This window comes from Alexandromys fortis, unplaced genomic scaffold (assembly GCF_014885135.2).
Source record: "Alexandromys fortis isolate MF-2015 unplaced genomic scaffold, M_Fortis_MF-2015_v1.1 scaffold_8_9099976_23576923, whole genome shotgun sequence".
Classification (NCBI taxonomy): Eukaryota; Metazoa; Chordata; class Mammalia; order Rodentia; family Cricetidae; genus Alexandromys; species Alexandromys fortis.
This window is the reverse complement of record NW_026067899.1, coordinates 10,437,513-10,456,185: the sequence shown is the minus strand read 5'-3', so window position 1 is coordinate 10,456,185 and position 18,673 is coordinate 10,437,513. Positions and strand designations below refer to the sequence as shown.

At 45.0% G+C, this 18,673-nt stretch overlaps 1 protein-coding gene across 12 annotated transcripts in view; it reads right to left on the bottom strand.

Moving 5' to 3' along the window:
* The window catches only part of Rbms1 (RNA binding motif single stranded interacting protein 1), a 213,954-nt gene that overhangs the window by 94,151 nt on the left and 101,130 nt on the right, over positions 1-18,673 (bottom strand). Inside the window, exon 1 of one of the 12 annotated variants that reach the window (XM_050121650.1) lies at positions 4,938-5,201. The exons of the other annotated variants lie outside the window; for them this stretch is intronic. The gene's annotated coding sequence lies outside the window, so the exon portion shown is untranslated. Of the gene's footprint in view, positions 1-4,937; positions 5,202-18,673 lie in introns of those variants that run through there. 12 annotated transcript variants of the gene reach the window in all.

Genomic DNA, 18,673 nt, shown 5'->3' with positions numbered 1-18,673 from the left:
ACTCAGAAGTCAGAATGCCCACCCTAATTCAAGAAGGTTATAATCCACCCCTTCTATAGTACACACACACACACACACACACACACACACACAACTTTCATTTTCTCTACTGTTCCTCAGAACACAGAGTTGGTATAGAACATCGGGAAACAGCACACTCTCATGCCTTCATGAAAAATATACAAGGACACTACACAGGGTATTAATGGTCACATACTGCTGTATTCCCCTATTATCCAGGATGCAAAAGTAGTCAACCTTAAGGGAACTAGCAAACAGGAGTGGGGGAGGGCCCTCCAAAAGGCTGATCCCATCCCACTTGGGATGCTGTCCTCCTCGGGACTAGAAAGAAGTCCTGGTGGAGGGGAGTGGAGAAGGAAAACTGAGCAGAATGCAATGGAGAGCCAAGAAGCTGCTGTTCTTACAGGTCGATCAGAGCCAGATGACTTGAATCACCAGCCAATGGGTAGTTTCCCACTGGGCTGTATCCAGAAAGTGAGGAAGTATCTATTAACACTCAACACGTGGATAGTATAGCTGTAATTCCCCACCCACTCAATTAGGTGACGAAACTGGTTCTCTTATCTTTGCTGGCCCTTGTTTTATCATAAACCTGGCAGTAGTCTCTCGAGATTATGAAAACAGGCAATGAATTGTTACATATTTTTTTGGTTGGATATAAGCTTGCCAAAGGAAAGGGGCACATGATATATTAACCATTCAAATAATCTAAAAATGAAATTCTCTAGTGGGGATGGCAAGATGGCTCAGAGGTTAAGAGCATTTGCCACTCTTGCAGAGGACCGAGTTATTCCCAGAACCCACACGATGGGTTACAACTGTCTGTATTTGTAATTCCTGGGGATCTGACACCCTGTTTTGACTTTGATGAGCACTAGGCATGCATGTAATGCAAATAAATACATGTAGGTAAAATACACACACAACATAAAAATAAATAGAACTGTAAAAAAATTATCTAATGGGCTTCACGATTAATTCTCCAAGACACTTATCAGCACCAATCCCTGCAGGTAACTACATCTCCACCTGTAAATTGCTTTCCTTTAAGGTCAAGGGTAAAGTATCGTGTTTTTGGGATTCAGAAAATTAAACTTAAGAGCTGCACTGTTAAATACATGACTGGGTGAATATGCAGACCTCGTGGCAGATGTGAGAAGCAGTTTAAAGGGCAGAGAAAAGTCCTTAGGGGTGAAACAACTGGATGGTCATGAGTTGGTTGCTGGAAAGCGGAAGACAAGAATGAGGAGCACACATCAATAATCCATGGTAGGAAACATACATTACCCATAATGCATGGTTCTGGAGGTCAAGTTGTCTTGGATCCATCCAAGAAACTACATTCGCTGTCATATAGTTGCTACACTATGTCTGTCATATCATGTCTCTACACTGTGATGGTACGTCTACACTACAACATATAACGGCCCAATAGTTCTGCTCGTTCCAATGGCTCTCCCAAAGATTGCCACCACCAGCTAGGTTGTTCACCAAGAGCTTCAGGCCAGTAAATATGGCATGTCTCTTGTCCTGTGTGTTCCTCCTGGTTTCTGTTAGCATATTCATATGTGAGAAGGCGACACACAAAAGACTTAAAGACCAACATAAAGACAGCTGCAAGTAGATGCTAAATTTTAGGCCCTTACAGAAAACAGAAGGGCCCAGAAGGAAAGCAAGGACTTAAGACAACAGTTTCAAAACATCTGTGCCAGAGGAATTAGGCTTAGGAAGGAAAGCTTTTTCATAGTGGGCCCCTAGCCTTACCTACCCTTAATGGAATCCCATGGTGTGGGATGTGTTGCTAAAAATAGAGTTCAATCAAGGAAGAGAAAGGGAGGAGAGAGCATGACAGGGAAGGCTTCACAAAGGAGGTGGGTAAATGAGAAAGATGCATATTCAGTCCCAGTATCAGCATCCTGGATGGCATGGGTGTAGGAGGAAATAGCCAGAAGTGAGAAAGGACCATCACACAAGATTGCCAGCGACACGCCTGTCTTTGCTTTCTATTGCTCTGATAAATACCATGACCAAAACGAACTTGGAGGTTGGGGGACTTGGTTTATTTGCCTTACACTTCTGAGGTACAGTCTACCACTGAGGCAAGTTTGGGCAGGAATTCGAGGCAGGAACTAAGATAGAGCCACAGAGAAGCAGGGATGTGGCTGCTTACTGGCTTTCTCACTCAGCTTCCTTAACAACTCAGGACCACCTGTCCATAGGTGGCATTGCCCACAGTGTCTGGAGTATCCCACGTCAATCATTCATCAAGAAAATAAATACTCCCATCAGATTGACCTATGGGCTTACAGGACAATCGGATGGAGGTATTCTTTCAATTGAAGTCCTCTCCTCCTAGATGACCTTGGCCTGGGTCAAGTTGACAAAACTAGATAGGCCACCACCCAATCTGTCTGGTTTGCAGGAAGCTCTAATAGCATGATGGGAAGGGAGAACTGCATGATGGGAAGGGAGAACTGCGAAAGTTGAGGGAGAACCTAGAAAGCAAATTGGAGTCCATGATGTCATAGGTCCCAAAGTCTCACAGAAACATGGTGTTGGCATTTAGATCAAGAGGGTTGCTTGTGGGGAGTATCAGACTAGTCACACGCATGCCCCCATCCCCAATGGAAAGAAAAGAGTTCCAGGCAGGAAAATCAGCATGCAGATCAGTCTGCCCTGGCCAGGAAGGAGAATGGATGAATCTCTGGACAGCCCAATTGCTCTTCCAGTTTGAAAATTATACAGCTGACTCACAGTCCTCTCCAGTACCAGCTAAAGTACACTCAGATAGAAGGCAGCAAAGTGCTGCCAGACAGACAGACAGGTGGAGCAACAGAGTGGAAGGACAGACCCCGACTACACAGCGTCTGTCCAACCTGGGCAACTAAGTGGAGCAGACACCAGCACTATGCTACTAGGTGATCACAGAGTTAGAGGAAATGTCCCCAAATAAACTAAACTAAAGTGAGAACGGGCTGAAATTCGGAGTCTGGGAACCGGTGTGAGTGCACAGAGAAACCAGAACTCATAACCCAAATCACCTGGCTATCTCAGCTACACTGGGACTTCATGCTCCTTGGCAGCCAGGCACCCCAGAGTTAGGGCATATATAAAAGTGATACTGGGTGTTGTTCACTTGCAATAGCTCCAGAACAAGGTTTAAAAAAAGAAAAGACAAAGTAAATGGCACCCATAAACAAGCAGTTCTTAGTACATGGCAAACAAATCCCTGCTAAACTGAGGTGCAAGAATAAGGACACAATAGAATTCTGAACACAGGTGTGTAGGGTTTTTCTCCTTCTGAGCCCCAAATGTGGAACTTCCAAGCCAAGCAAATTCTCGGCCTGTGAGCAACAGAGGAACAAAGGCTTCCTTTCCTTCCTCTTGTCTTCACTGAAAACAAATGGACCAAACATCTAGGGAAGCGAAGTTGCTGTTTCTGCTGCAAAGGTTCTGAGCACCCCGATACGTTCTGGGGAGTCAAGGATTCTAGGACTAACCGTCCACCATCCCAGCTCTCCCCCAGAGCTAATTGACAACACAGTCCTGGCCTTTGCTTAGACTTTCTTTTCCGAGAAGAAATATTGCTGAAGTTGTAAAATTCTCAAGAGTGGAAATTACGCATTCTGAAATTCTTCCGCAAAACAATACTTAGAGAGAAAACACTGCAAAATGTCTGAGCAAGCATTAAGTCAGAAATTAGGAACAAGCTTTAAAAACAAAACAAAACCCCCGAATGCCTTTTAGAGGCAGAGGGACACCTGTGAGTGAGCACGTCTGTCTTATCTGTGGTTTCACGAAGGAACCCCTAGGGAACAAAGCATTCTGCATACTGAGGAAACTGAGTAAGTAATAATGGAACTCGTCTTATTTAAGAAGCCACACGAAGCACTTCCCTTTGATGCTGTTATTTATGTGTTATAAATGGAAGGAACTCAAAAGCAAAAAGTTCTTTTTCTTCCCCTGTACAACCATGTACTGAACCTTGGGCTCAGCGCTATGGGCACTTGTACCCATGCCCTGATTACATCTCTATTTGTTTCTCACTGGAATAATCTAGAAGACCCTGACTAGCATAGACTTCCTAATGATGGAAGGAGGGGCAGCGGCTCTCAGCTCAGACTGCCTAGAATTATAACTTTCATCATCATAATAGAAAGTTTTCCCTCTGGGATCTGCCTTAGAAGTTGACTACTTGCCTGAGCTCCACCCTGCATAAACATACAGGCACAGACATGCAAAACTGAAACCATTTAGAAGAGATAACATTTTCTCTACCATACGTATTAAACCCTAAGTATTTTCTAGTTTGTTTGTTTGTTTTGTTTGTTTATCAGAAAGATATGCTGGTAGTGACATTGAATTCGCTAACAGCCTCCAGCAGGGGCAGAAAACAATAGTCTGCAAGCCTTTCTCAAACTGATAGGCCTACAACTCAGGCCTACAACTCAGGAGCAGGAGGAATATAAAATCGGACTCAGTCATTTCCCCTGGGGCACTCTAACCACCTTCTGCCTTTGCTCCTGGTTTGTGGGGACAAATGAGGAGGGCCCCTGCCAGCTTTAAGGCGGAGTAAGCTGCAGCAAAGAATAAAGCCTTTGACTCTTGGTAGCATGGAACATCAGGTATTACAAATATACCCACTGGGAAAACGGGAATCCTGAAGGTCAGGAGGAAACAGAGGATGGGATAAATTTTTTTTTTTAATTTTCAATAAATTTTTTCAGACAATATATTTTAATCATACTTTCCCCTCCCTTGATTCTCCATTACCTCCTTGTCCACCCAACTTTATGTTCTTTCTCTCCTCCCTCTCTCAAGAGGAAAAGTAACAAAACCAAAACCAAAAATCCAAATAAACTGAAAAAAAAAAAATAAGGCAAAAAAATTACAAGAACAAAACAAAAGCACACAACCAAACCATGGAGTCCACTGTATGCCAGCCAGGGCAGGGAGCGTGTGGCTGCTGTGCTCACTGAAGAGCTATTTTCACTTTCCCAGAAGGTCTCAAATGCAAATGGCTTCTGGGTTAGAGGTGGGACTCTGCGTCCAGTTCCTCTTTCCAGCACGTGGATCTTGTTTGGTTAGAACCTGTGCAGGTCTTAGGTGAGCTATAGCAGTCTCTGTGAATTCTTGAGTGCCAACAGTCTTCCTGTGTCTGGAGATGCTGTTTCACTGGGGTTATCCCCACCTCTGGCTCTTACGTTCTCTCCACCTGTATTTCCAATAGATTTCACTGTATCTTGAGGGGAAGGATTTAATAAAGACACCCCCTTCAGGAACGAGGAAGAGCAGGATTCCTCCCACCCCAACCCACCCCCAAAAAAGGGAGAGCTTGACTTTAAAATGTTGAGAAATACAAACGGAGCCTAACTTCTCACTGGGATTCCTGAAGTCAAACCATGCATCCAATGTCACCCAGAAAATCAAAGGGAAAGCCAGGTCTGTGTTCCCACCACAGCCGTCATAAAACGCCCGTCTTTAAAGGCTATGGACCTGACACGGATAACAATAGGGGGCAATCTTCCTCAAGGAACTTTAACACAATCAATAGACTTGACATTGTACTTCTGCCAAAATATCAGAGAAACAGTGTTTCCTTAGCATGGCTCAAGGTGCACATCACAGTCATCCCATGTTTAAGTCACCTTCTAGGGGACTTTGCCATGATGTCCTTATCTATGCCAGAGATCTGGTTTCTTTGCTTTACAAAAAAGAAACTTGCATACCTAAAGCATTCCTGGAAGCCCCACTCATCCCGATTTTGTATATATTTTTTGTAGTAAAGCTTGTTAACTAGCAAAACTGATCTTTACTTGTATAATCTCCAAGAAAATACAAGAATCAAACAAACTAATTGTAGCAGCCTGATGTCTTTCGTTTAAGGAGTATACTCAGGGTTATCGTCACTTTAATTGGCTTGGATTAGAAACCCTTGAAGAGCCTACCCACTCTTGTCTCTCTAAATCTCATAAATCCATATACTTTTAAAAGTGACATCAACTGTTTAGTTTCCTTAAATGAGCTATTTCTAAGACTTTTTCTCTTGTGTACTTCATGTTTCCTTTTTATCCTAAGTCCATAAATGTATAAATTCGATTAATTCTCTACACAAACTGGGTTTCCTTCAAGAGGAACAGATCCTGTCCCCGGCAGCCCTGACCTGAAGTTTTCCATTTTCCCATGGACACGGTTTCTTACATGTCAAATTCTGACTACCTGGAGGAACAAGTGTCTATCACTGCAAGACTCTCCTCTGGTCTACAAAGTCGTCCCCACACACGGTGGTCCACCAGCACAGTGATGGTGAGGTCAAACTTAGAAATAGAGATGCCTCGGGTACTAAAAGTCAAGTGCTGGCTCAGCCATTTCTTCTTTTTATCTTTACTGAAGCAGACTCAAAGAGAACCTTGCTCTGTGAGGCAGAATATTGGAAAAGGCTTCATACTTTATATAATTCAACTGGGTGGTGGTTGCACACACCTTTAATCCCAGCACTGTGGAGACAGGACAGGAGCAGGTAGATCTCTGAGTTTGAGGCTAGCTTGGTCTACCTAGCGAGTTCTAGGCCCCAGACAGAGCTACGTAGTGAGATCCCATTTCAAAAGGGGGGGGGAGGGGGAATCAAAAGTTTATATAATTCAATCACAGCTTTTCTTCTTTAGATTATAAAATGATTTCACAGTATTCTGTATAAAAATGTATCGTTCAACAAAAGAAAAGTAGAAGTATGAAGCCCTGCTTAACACCTTTTACATTTCTCTTACTGAAGCTGCAAGTCAGGGGCTCATCTTCTTCCAGTACGGACTGCCCTGTACACCAAGGTTTTCTGTGCAGTGCACAGGTTCAGCTCTCCAGCCTGTGCTCGGGGCTTTGAAAGGAAACCTGGACCCTTGTCTGTATTTTCCCATCCTTTCATTAAGTTAGCTTTAGTATATATCTTACTTTTGTCACACGTGACAGAATAGACTGTTTTTCACTGTCTACTGCTACCCTACGTTAATCCAAACTAACAACAACGGGTCTCACAAATCCCTCCTCTCCTGAGTGAGCAAAAGGAGGAGACACCATCACGACCCCCTCTCCTCATCCACCACAGGAAACAGGAAGCACATTAGAGGTAAGGGGAAACTGGCACTGGGGGACTTCATACTACAGTAGTAAGTAAGCTTTGCTCCGCCACACTCAAGCACCTGCCAAGGGTTCGCCAAGAGAGGTCCATCAGCTGCACACAACAGCAGTCTCCCCTGCAGGACACAACAGATCACCACCACGTGACTTCCTATAGAAGTACCTCTACCACAAGGCCAATAAAGAAAATTCAAATCTGAGGGCTCCAAGTTCACATCATCCTGCCTGCACTGGTTTTAAACATGAATTATAAATGTAAGGGCCAGAAATTGCCCCTCCAATAGGACAGCTATCACGATGTTCTCCACAGAAGTTCAGGCAGGCCTGTTTGCCTTACACCCTCTCGCACTGTTCAACCTGCACAACTCAAAAGGTTCAATCGTTTTCATCCACGACAATTCATGGAAAGTGTTAGTTTGGATTAACGTAGGGTAGCAGTAGACAGTGAAAAACTGTCTATTCTGTCACGTGTGGCAAAAGTAAGATATATACTAAAGCTAACTTAATGAAAGGATGGGAAAATACAAACAAGGGTCCAGGTTTCCTTTCAAAGCCCCGAGCACAGGCTGGAGAGCTGAAAGTGGAAAGTATTTTACTCATGAAGAACTGTTACTCATGGTGGCAATGGCTAATATTACTGAGCACGCTTTTACATTTTTTCAGAACAAATTAAGTGCTTCGTATGAACTCTCTCATTTAAGGACAAAAAGGTACATTTATTGCTATTTTACAGATAAGAGAGGCCTACGGATTTCCCCAAGCTTACAGAGGGGGTTGTTTATAAGACAGATCACTGTGATGACATATCTAGGAGCTAATCAGAAGAGGAATGGAAGGGACTGGGGCACCTTACGTGATACACAATACTATTTCACCACTTAAGGCTGTTGGAAGAACTCAGCTTGGTATGAACCATACTCATAATAACAGCTATTGAAGCCTGGATAAAACACAACCAAAAGTCTCAAGATACTGGTTGTCGGAGGTGAGTCCTTCTTGCACACCCACCGCACAGCAAGGAGGGAAGGATTGCGGCTACAAAAACCATTCAAGTCCTTTTCAATTAATTCTCCCAATTTAGGATATTTATCTCAACAAAAGATTAGCATTTCTGAATGGAAGAACAAATCCACCACAGTCCTATAAACCGCTCCCCACTCCGCCCCACTCTCAGCCAATTCTAGTCTGTCTTCCCTAATGCCTAGAGGCTGTAATAAAACCCCATGTGTCAAGAACAGAGACTAACACTTTTGAAGCTACTAAGTTACTTCCTTGACTCAAAGGCTGAATGCTCTACAGCCCCGGGCTGTAAAGAGGTTGGTGACCTCAGCCAGGGCTAGATGGCGGTGGTGCCTAAGTACTTGGGGGATAGAGTCCGACATCTGGGAGAATTATATTAACAATGACACTTTGCTTGTTGAAATGAGATCTTACTGTCATTGGAAAGTTTTTCTTTTTCTTTTTCTTTTTCTTTTTCTTTTTTTCTTTTTCTTTTTCTTCGAGACAGGGTTTCTCTGTAGCTTTGGAGCCTGTCCTGGAACTAGCTCTTGTAGACCAGGTTGGCCTAGAACTCACAGAGATTTGCCTGCCTCTGCTTCCTGAGTGCTGGGATTAAAGGCGTGCACCACCACACCACCCGGCTATGAAAGTTTTGTATTTCCGCCACCACACCACCCGGCTAAGAAAGTTTTGTATTTCCTCTCCAGACTGGAGTATCACTAAACAATTTTCTACCTCCACCTCCGTAAGAGGGGAATTTTAAAATGTCAAAACACTATGGATGCTAAACAAATGCCTGATAGTAAGAATGATAATCCAAAGACAAAACAAAACAAACTCATGAGTCCTATTAATCTTCCTGGCTTTGGATACAGGCGTTATGAGGGGGGTCTGTCTTCTCGGTACACATCAGTCAGAACCACTACAAGCCCTCCAGAAGATGGAGTCACTCTGGGTTGCTCTGTTCTTTGGTAATGGCCACATCTGGCTAGACAGGTTAGACGGTCAACTGAAATATGACACCTTCATTCCCGTGCTTTTTCATTGATTTTAACCTCAGGAAAGTGTGAGATAAAGAGGTTCTGTGGAGTTAGTGGGTTTGCTTGCTTTAAGCTTTGTTTCTGTTGCTGTGATTCAATAACCTGGCACAGGTAATCTACGGGAGAATGGGTTTATTTTCGCTAACAGTTCCCTGAAAGAGGGAGGGTGAGCCTGGCCTATCCGAATAGGAAGTTAGGATATGGAACCTTAGAGCCCATCCCCTGTGACACTCTTCCTCCAGAAAAGACATGTTTCTGACAGTATCTATAACCTTCCCAACAACGCAGCAAGCTGGGAACCAAATGTTCAACACACGAGTCTACTGGAGACATTTCCCATTCAAGCCACAACCATTCCCAACTGAAATCCAGTCCCATTTTATCTTAAGAGCCTGCCAATGTCTGTATTTCAAATAAAGTCACACTCCAAGGCTCTAGTCAGTGAATTTTGTGTGGGTACTATTTAAACCACCACCATGGCTCTCTCTAAAGCAGTGGTTCTCAACTCGAGTCGCAAGCCTCTTTGGAATCAAACATCCCTTTTACAGGGATCTCATATCAGACATCCTGTGTAATAGATATTTACATTACGAATCACAACAGTACCAAAATTACAGTTACGAAGTAGCAACAAAATCATTTTATGGTTGGGGTCACCACAACATGAGGAACTGTATTAAAGGATCACAGCATTATAGAAAGATTGAAGACCACTCCTCTAAAGGCCTAATTTTGTTTCCCCAGTCATACTTTTTTTCCACTGGGGAGATGCAATACATGTTTACTCATCTCAGATAGAAGCCCACAACATACCAAAGTATGGGTACCACCAAGTCCAATCTGGTGAGTTTTATCATGGCAGCTTACAGGAGTATGGGCGAGGGTTACTGACAGGAGCAGGAATGACTCAAAGACAGCTGCATCACTAAAGTCCACCCCAGCACTGGTGACAGCTCACAAAACTAGGAACCTGGAACAAAGCATACACTGTAGACAGCTCTACAGAGCCTCAGAAGGTCTAAACTTTTTCCCAGACAGCCTGGCAGGTTTCTGCTTCTACCAGGCAGCATGTCTGGTGTGTTCATTCTTTTTGCAGCTTGACTTCCCTTTGTCTGAGAATGACTACCAGCTTTTAATGTTTATTTTAGCCAGAATGGCCTAGTGAATCTGGTCAGTTTCAGGGACTTCCTGAAGCTATTTTGAGTTGTTTACCTTCCTGCTATCAAGCATTTCCCTGCAGGATGAACATTTCCATCTTGAAGCAAACTGTTACACAACACTACACCTTCCCCTCCTGCACCTTCTCTCCACACCCTCCTCCACAACGACCCCTGAGTCTTGGAGGGGGTGACTTAAATGTCCACCTTTGGCTACATATTAGGCGACTGTGCCATAGCTAGTTACTTGTTCTCCAGAGCATCACTAGTGGTTATAAGGTGAGGTTGACAATGGTTATCTCTAGGCACAAACACATTTGAAGGCGATTTGACCAGGTCCATCCCATCCATCTAGGAAAGCAATAAAAGTTACTTCCTCATTGGGACCTATGACCTCCTTGATCACTTAAACGTTGTGTGACACAGCTTCTCATGGGGAGATGACACGCTTGCCTACTCAACCCAAAGAGGAACATCACAGAACCAAAGACAAGCTGGAAATGAGTGGGCGCACCATCCTGGTTACAGGGAACAAGTCATGTAACCAAGGCTGGGAGGCCTGAGTGGAAAGCATCCTTGGAGGAAATACCATAGAGCTGTCCTTCCCGGGATGCTGTGTGTTAGTGTGCGTTTGTGCTATGACAGCTGTTGCATGGATCGCGCTACAGGTAGTGAGACAGGCAGCTAAGGATGGGTCATCAGGATTGAGAGTGTCTGTGGGAGGAATCCCTGGGTGGTAGTCTTCATCTCCACGGTATGGCAGGGCGGGGGAGGGGGGGAGCATGCCTGCTTGATGAGCCGAGTCCATCAGGTGACTGCACAGCAGCTGTCCTGGAAACAGTGAAAGGTTAGAGGAAACTTCTCAGCCTTTAAGATTAGTGCACAAGGGTCAAGACTGTGAGCAAGTAGCAGCAGAGGTTGCCTGTGGCCTGCTGTGTGTCATTAGAAAGGCACCTGAGGCTGAGAAGGCATGACAGCCAAGTGGGGACTTTTTTGTGTGTAGGAGCAATGGTCACAAGAGAGGGAGAGATGGCCAGCGCCCTCTGTGTTAACCTCCGATTTAGAGGGTAAATCAGATAAACAAGAGGATGAGACAGCCATGGTAAAAGGGACAGAAGATACCTTCCAGCCTAACCTTTAGTAGAAAAAGAGGGAAAACCTATAATCCAGCATGCAGATATGGGCAGTAAGAATGGTCCAGTGCAAGAATCTAGGAGATGAGGAAATACTCAGCACTTCCAACTGCTGAAATTAAGGAAGACTTAAACAGGCAATGAAAGAGTCTGTCTCAGTTTGGCTTGTGAGGCTGTGGGACATGGAGCAGATGGGACCAATCAGACTTCTGTGGAGGCAAGAAAACCCAACAATGTAACTACCCATCCCTCCCTAAGGCAAAGGCTGCAAAACCAGAGACAGTATGAGAAGTCAGGCCCTGCTGTGCTGCCTTATCAGAGTCACTTGAACACTTGGTTATCTCCATCTTAAGTCCCCGTAAATGTCCAAGAATGGAAAACCATAAAAAGGGGGCAAAAAGAAGGCAGATGCTTTTGAGGGAACTGGGAATAAAAGAAGTTGTGTTTGAACCCCATCTCACTGGTCAAGATAGAATTATGTTCACAGAGGAATTGAAGAAAAAACTGATCCAGCAGAGGCCTCAATGTTCATATGGAACCTTAGTGGCTTTACTGAGCCCTTTGTGGGCAAAAATATGATAAAACTGAAAAGGCTTTGCCGGGTCTCTGTGACTTAGACCAGCATACAGAGTGTCCATGGAGTAAAAGAACAGATAGAGTCACTAAAGCAACGGTCAAAGAGGAAGAGGTCTGCCTGGGTTATTCAAAGACAAATGGGGCAGGAGTTGTGTCAGGGTGGAGTTCCTAGAGAAAAAACTGATAGGAATCCAAATTGCTTGTTAAGGCGTTTCTGGGGGCTTTAAAGCCTGAGGAGCAGTTCACCGAAGCCATCCGTGCTAGAACAACTCAGATGAAAATGATCAAGCCTGCCCTAAGGGTGGGTAATGAATGCCCCACACTGAGGAGGGTGGAAATGATTTTCCTGGACAGGAATTCCCCAACAACAGCCAGGCATGGTGGATGGAGAGGCAACAGCTACAGCGCAAACCCAGGGCCTGTGTGACCCAGGGAGGCAGAAGGTGCAGCAGAGAAGAGCAAGACCATTGACCCTGGGGCCTGAGCAGATTAAGTCAGGTCCACTGAGTGTACCAAGAGAGGACAAATGTCATAGGGAAGCTCCATGGAAGAGTTCCAAGATAGGGGAACCCAACAGCTCAAGGAGAGAGTGACTGAGGATCACAGGGAGCTAATTAAGTTAGCGCCTCCTACCCATGCTTGTACCCAACCCTGGTCTCTGGAGGAAGCAACTGATGTAAACGGATGGAACCTGTCCATGCTGGATTCAACCGTGCTTACGTCCAACTTCAGTATCTTCTTCACTGTGAACTTCTGGGATCACCTGACACTTGCTAGGAACAGATGACAACAGACTTTCAGGGTGACTCACCAAAGTGACTTTTGTAACCCCACTATCTGTGATGAGACAGTAGTTTAGAAAGAGGTTTAGCTATACAGATCACAAAATGCTGATCTGAGTGTTTTTGCAGACTTGGAAAGCCACTGGAGACACAACCAAGCACAAGGGGACTTCTTTACATCCCTACCAGAGCTGGGTTAACTGAAAGGGAACGATATCAAAAAGTACCCTACCTGGGTAGAAATGGATACTCACAGAAGCTATAAGGTTACTGAATGAAAACCCAGTGCTGGGGCGAGCTATGGGCCTATGAGATGTTGGGCAGAGAAGCCCAAGGTCCTACAAACCCATAAAGGCTATTGCTGCTGCTCTTGGTGGTAACGCCAGAACTCATTGGTAAGACCATATTGCTGAAAACCACATTTTGACTATGGGATATGAAGAAATGAAGCCGGGACTTAGCAGGAAACACCCACCCTGCTGGCTCTTTTACAGTGCTGGAAGAGGCCGTCTGGCTGCGGATGGAGAACTGTTAGCAACATTCCTGTGTGCCTTAATGCTGACGTACAAGGCAGGATATGCCTGTCTGTCCAATAGTGGCTTGTCTACTGGGGACAAGACCAACAGCTTTCTGACGGATTTACAGCCTGCTCCACAAGTGGGAGTTGGTACTGTAAACCAGGACAAAAAGCCTGTGGCTGGGAAGGTCACAGGTCCCAATAGGGAAGCCACTTTTATTGTTTTACTACATGGATGTGATGAGTCTGTCAAGTTGCCCTCAAAACATGTGTGTTCATGCCCAGAGATAACCACTGTTGTCAGCATCAAGCTCAGAATCACTAGAGATGTTTTGGAGAACACGTGTCTGGAGAACTTGGGGCACAGTGATGCCAAAGAGGCCAAACCAAATTCCTCATCACAGGTGAGCAGCTATTGCTACTCAAGGTTCAGGAGTCATCGTGGAAGAGGGGACAAAAGAAGGCAAGGACAGGAGGGAGGGGCGGAGTGCTGTGTAACATTCATTTTCCTCTAAGGCTGAAATGTTCCATCCTGGAGGGATGACTTCTAAGCAGGAAAGTAAATAATTCAAAATAGCATCAGCAAGTCCCTGAAACTGACTAGATTCCTAGCTATTCCCCCTACCAGAATAAACAATAAAAGCTTATTATACGTCTCAGATTGAGCTAACCTACAAAGAAGACTAATAGCTCAACCAAACTACCAAGAAGACTTAAAACCAGACCAGCTTCCTGGAAGATACAGAAACCAGCCCAGCACTCTGGAAAAGGTATAGACCAGAATCTGCTACATGCAGGTTTTGTAGTGTGCTCCAAGTTACCCTGTTTTGTGAGCTGTCACCCATGCTGAGGTGGGCCTTGGTAATGCATCTTTCTTTGAGTCATTTCTGTTCCTGAAACTAACCCTTGCCCATTTTTGTCTACGTAACCCCAATTGGTGGTATCCATCCTTTGGTTTGCTGTAGGGTCCCCATCTGGGGGGGGTGTAGGTGTGTATAATCAGAAGTTCTGTTACACTTTGGGAAAACACAACATTATTAGAAATTAGCAAACGTCCCAATTTATTTCTGCAGTGTTGCTACTTGCTACAGAACAAGCCTAGACTCCAGTTCTTCCAGTCAAATTTAATTCTTTGATGATAATGGTCATTCCGAAGTGGTACTCCTCCAAACCTAAGGGGGTGACCTTGAAGGAAGTGGTACAGCACTGGGGATGAGAAGGTGAACTCTGAAAGGAGACTGCCAGAGTTGAGATGTCACCCTGGCCACGCTCTGTTTCCCCCAGTCTTGATGTGTAACACAAGGACCGTGCCACCCAATCCACTCCAACTCGGAGTTGATCAAAACACTGTTGCCCGTACAGACGACAGAGCCCCCAAGAAAATGTCAAGCTTGGAGGAAGTGCTCAGGCAGTGCTGTCTGCACCAGGCCCACCTTTCCCAGGCCCCTCCCTCAATATGCCACGGCCTGTTCTAATCTTAAAGCTGACCTATACACAGTACGGCTACAGTCTCTCACCTCCTACTCGCTGGCTCCTCCGCACAAGCACGTTAAAGACAGAGTGGAACAAATCACACTGGGAGTTCAAATGACAAGAGAGAAAAGGCAGGTGGGGGGAAGGGGAGATGGTTCCCTAGAATAAAGCCATCCTGCTCAGAACCATCAGCGTGCCTGCACTTTTTTACTGGCTAGTCTAATGCGTACGATCGACCTTTGCTCACAGAAGCTAAAAACTGAAGCTGGTACTGTCAACCCTAACACTCCATGAAAAGATCGTGTTTCTGGACTAACTTGGGGGTCTGAAAAGTAACAAAATTTCAGGAGGAAAACACCGGAGCCAAACCATCAAATCCAGGGGATGGGTGTGTGTTCTGACTGTAAAAATCTCAGCTCAGGAAATATTTCCTACTATGCAGTAGGAAGATTGCTTTGTTTTGTGAGAAGGCCTAGCTAGCCCAGGCTATCTGGGAATTCCCCATGGAGTCCAGGCTGGACTCCAACTATTGATCCTCCTACACCAGCCTCACCAATACTGTGATTACACATGTATGTATACAACCACACCCAATGGTTTTGCTAATGTAAACATAATTTTATTAAGTAGATTAAACTATGATCTAAACAGCTATTAAGAAATCAGTTTGTGGGCTAGTGTTTGTTTACAATCAAACCAATTGTTACTAATTAAAATGTGTCCCTTCCAAATTATATCTATCCCAAATACATTGAAATTATTCTTGCCCATCCTTGCCCAGCATTAAGAGACTAGACCTTTGGAAGGGAATTAAGTTATGAGGGTGGAACCCTCAGGAATGAGATTAAAAACCAGACTCCTGGGCACCTCTATAGGCTCTATCTACTGCAGATGTGCAACCTGAAAAAAAGCCCTTTCCCGAGAGAATCCTGCCAGCAGCCAATCTCAACATCTACCTCTTGGAATTGAGAGAAAGAAATTCCAGACTTCCATAAACCACCACAGCATCTCCTTCATTGGAGCTGCCCAAGACAGCAATCACACACCTCTTTTCACTCAGTTACATTCCGTTTCTCTCAGTATTTTTCACCGAATGCAGGATTCCACAATTATTTATTCCAATTAGTCTCTCTGGTTAGCTGGTGGTCCTCTCTGGTGCACTCGTAGTGAATTGTGATTCCACGTAACCCGTCATTCCTTCTAGGTGGTTGTCATCTGACAACCATGCTTGCTACATGGTTGTAAAAGTTGCCATTTTCAATAAATTTGATCACAAGATATTCGGTGTGTTTAAAAAATCTGACAGCTCCAAGTCCGGCTGTTTCTGCCTGTTTTTCTCACTAGCTGCACAAAAGCCCTATATAGTGTATGATGTGTACAAAAATAGCGTTTTTAATTGTAAGAGGCTGGGAGTGCTTATAATGATGAAAAAGGGGAAAAGGGTTACTTTATATACCAATTCTTTCTACCAGGAGGGGTGAATTCTTTTGAAAGGAGGGGTGAATCGGATCTAGGTGAACCTCTACATTTTAGTAAGAGTTCTGAATCACTAAATATTGTTTTCCCTAAGATGAACAATAATGAATTTTACTGGAAAGTTATGTGACCAGAGACTGAGTTTCTAGGGATGGTGGCAGGAGCTGCCATGGCCTGAAGGCCTCTTGCCTGGGCTGTCAGACTGCTGATTGATGGTGGGGGTTCTGTGTGATGGAACATGCCCTAAAACTGCTCCTGTACCTGCTGCCAGAGGAAGTCCCGCCTTATCTGGGGTGACAGCAGGGAAGATGTGGAGGTCAAGGAAGACGAAAAACCCCACAATTTGTCACCATCCCTGTACTTGGTCACTGAGATGCTTCGGGTTCTACATCTTTCCCACAAGACCCTTAGTTCCTCGATCCCATCACACCACACACACACACACACACACACACACTCCAGAGAGTTGAAAAAGTACCAAGTAAAAATATGGCAAGAAAGAAAACAAGAAAAAACAGCAAGCAGCCTCTCCTCTTCCTGGGTTTCAGCCATGCCCTGGAATTCTGGTGGCCCTGGAGTTTCTGCTGGCTCAGCACCTATGCAGCCTGCACCCTGACACCCTTTCCTGCAGACACTCAGGTGGCTCCAGTGCAGGAGTTCAGCTGTGCCAGGGCTCAGGCTAATGGCGTTTCCCAGGAACATGTGCTGTGGCGTTTCTTATATCAGCTTTAAGTGAAGCATCCCTGTTTTTCTGTGGAGTCAATTCTGACTCAATTACTCATGAACTTGTCACTTCTTCACCAAGCTCCCTGTACACTTCCTGCCTATATCACCTCTGGGCTTAAAGGGAACCGTTATGAGACAGTTCATTCTACCACTGAAAGGACACACAACTCTCGGAGGGACTCCTCGGGTTTCTGGGAGTTTCTGAATCACACATAGAACCTCTGATGTCCCCACCCTGTTGGGAAGGCATGACACAGACAGAGACAAACATTTCCATTTTTGAGATTCTGACTGAGACCACATTCAAGAAATAGCAAAGCAGGAGACAGTAGGGCTGAGAGAGTCCGTCGCTGAGATCCAGGGGTACCGCTTATATAAGGCTCAGTCCCATGCATGGTCCCTTCAATGGATTTGCATCCCTAGGGTCCTTCGACTGTGTCTATGCCTTTTGCAAAGCAGCCACCACCCAGTCCCCCATTCCCCACAGGCTCTGACACGGGAGGGCCAACAGGAAAAGGCGTCTCCTGATTCTAAAACTGCACCCTCTCTGGTCACACCCTCCGGATCCTCTTTGAGACTAGCTGAGCCAAGCGATTTCTGTGTCCCTGCTCTGACACTGCAAAGCACCCACCCAAGTGAGAGAGAGGTTCCATGGCGTGTCATGAGTTCAATGTCCATCCAGCTCTCTAGGTTACAACTCTCTGTGCCTCCAGAGGTTAAAACAAACATAACCGGTTGCTTTGAAAATCCCAATAACTACATTTTGGGCAGAAAGTACAGGGCACCTATGGTGTCCTTCCTAATACTCAGGGCTGCCCAGCAGGGACCCCTAAGCACGTCTAGCGTCACACAATGGAAGCAGTTATTGAAAATTGGGCCTGAGTAGATTGCTGGGTTCAATATAGTAAGGAAAAGGATTTTGACAGAAACTCCGTGAAGAGAATCAGCAAATATCACGCATGCCCTTAACATACCTACAAATTGCATAAACATAATGCTACAAAGAAAGAGACAGGCTCTAGGGTCCATATATATTTAGCAATCTAGTTGGTAAGGAGACCAACGTACCCAGTCAGAAGGTTAAAGGAACAATCCACACAGCCCTTTCACACAAAGAAGGGTCTCTTGAACAAAGAAATGACTAATTTAGCTGACTCTCCCAAAAATTAGTGCCACCTGCAATTTGCAATGTAACAAAAGGGAATTTTTTTTTTTAAACACGAAGGCTAACAAAAGCGAGACACGGGTTTGTTCACGCAGCACATGTACATCTTTAAGTTCTTAAGTTCCTATTTAAGTATTGAAAAGTTCGACTCTAATCCCACTTTACCTTCTCACCCAACTGCTCTGAATCTCGACGTCCTAACAATCTTTCCGAATAATGACAGGAGTCACTTCCCTTCCTCAGAGGCAACCTGATGCCTCCAAACTGGTGGCCCAGGAATCCCCTTCTCAGTACTGAGAGAGCGGCTGGGTTTTTCCACCACACCCCCACACACCTCTCAGGTGCGGTAGATGAAAACACCACAGCCAAGTTCGGGCAGAAGTTTCAGGCAGACCTTAGAGACAAGGGGGAGGTGAGCGGAGGTGGGGGAGGCATTCTGCCATTCTCCGGCTACTCGAAATGCTCTAAACAAAAGCT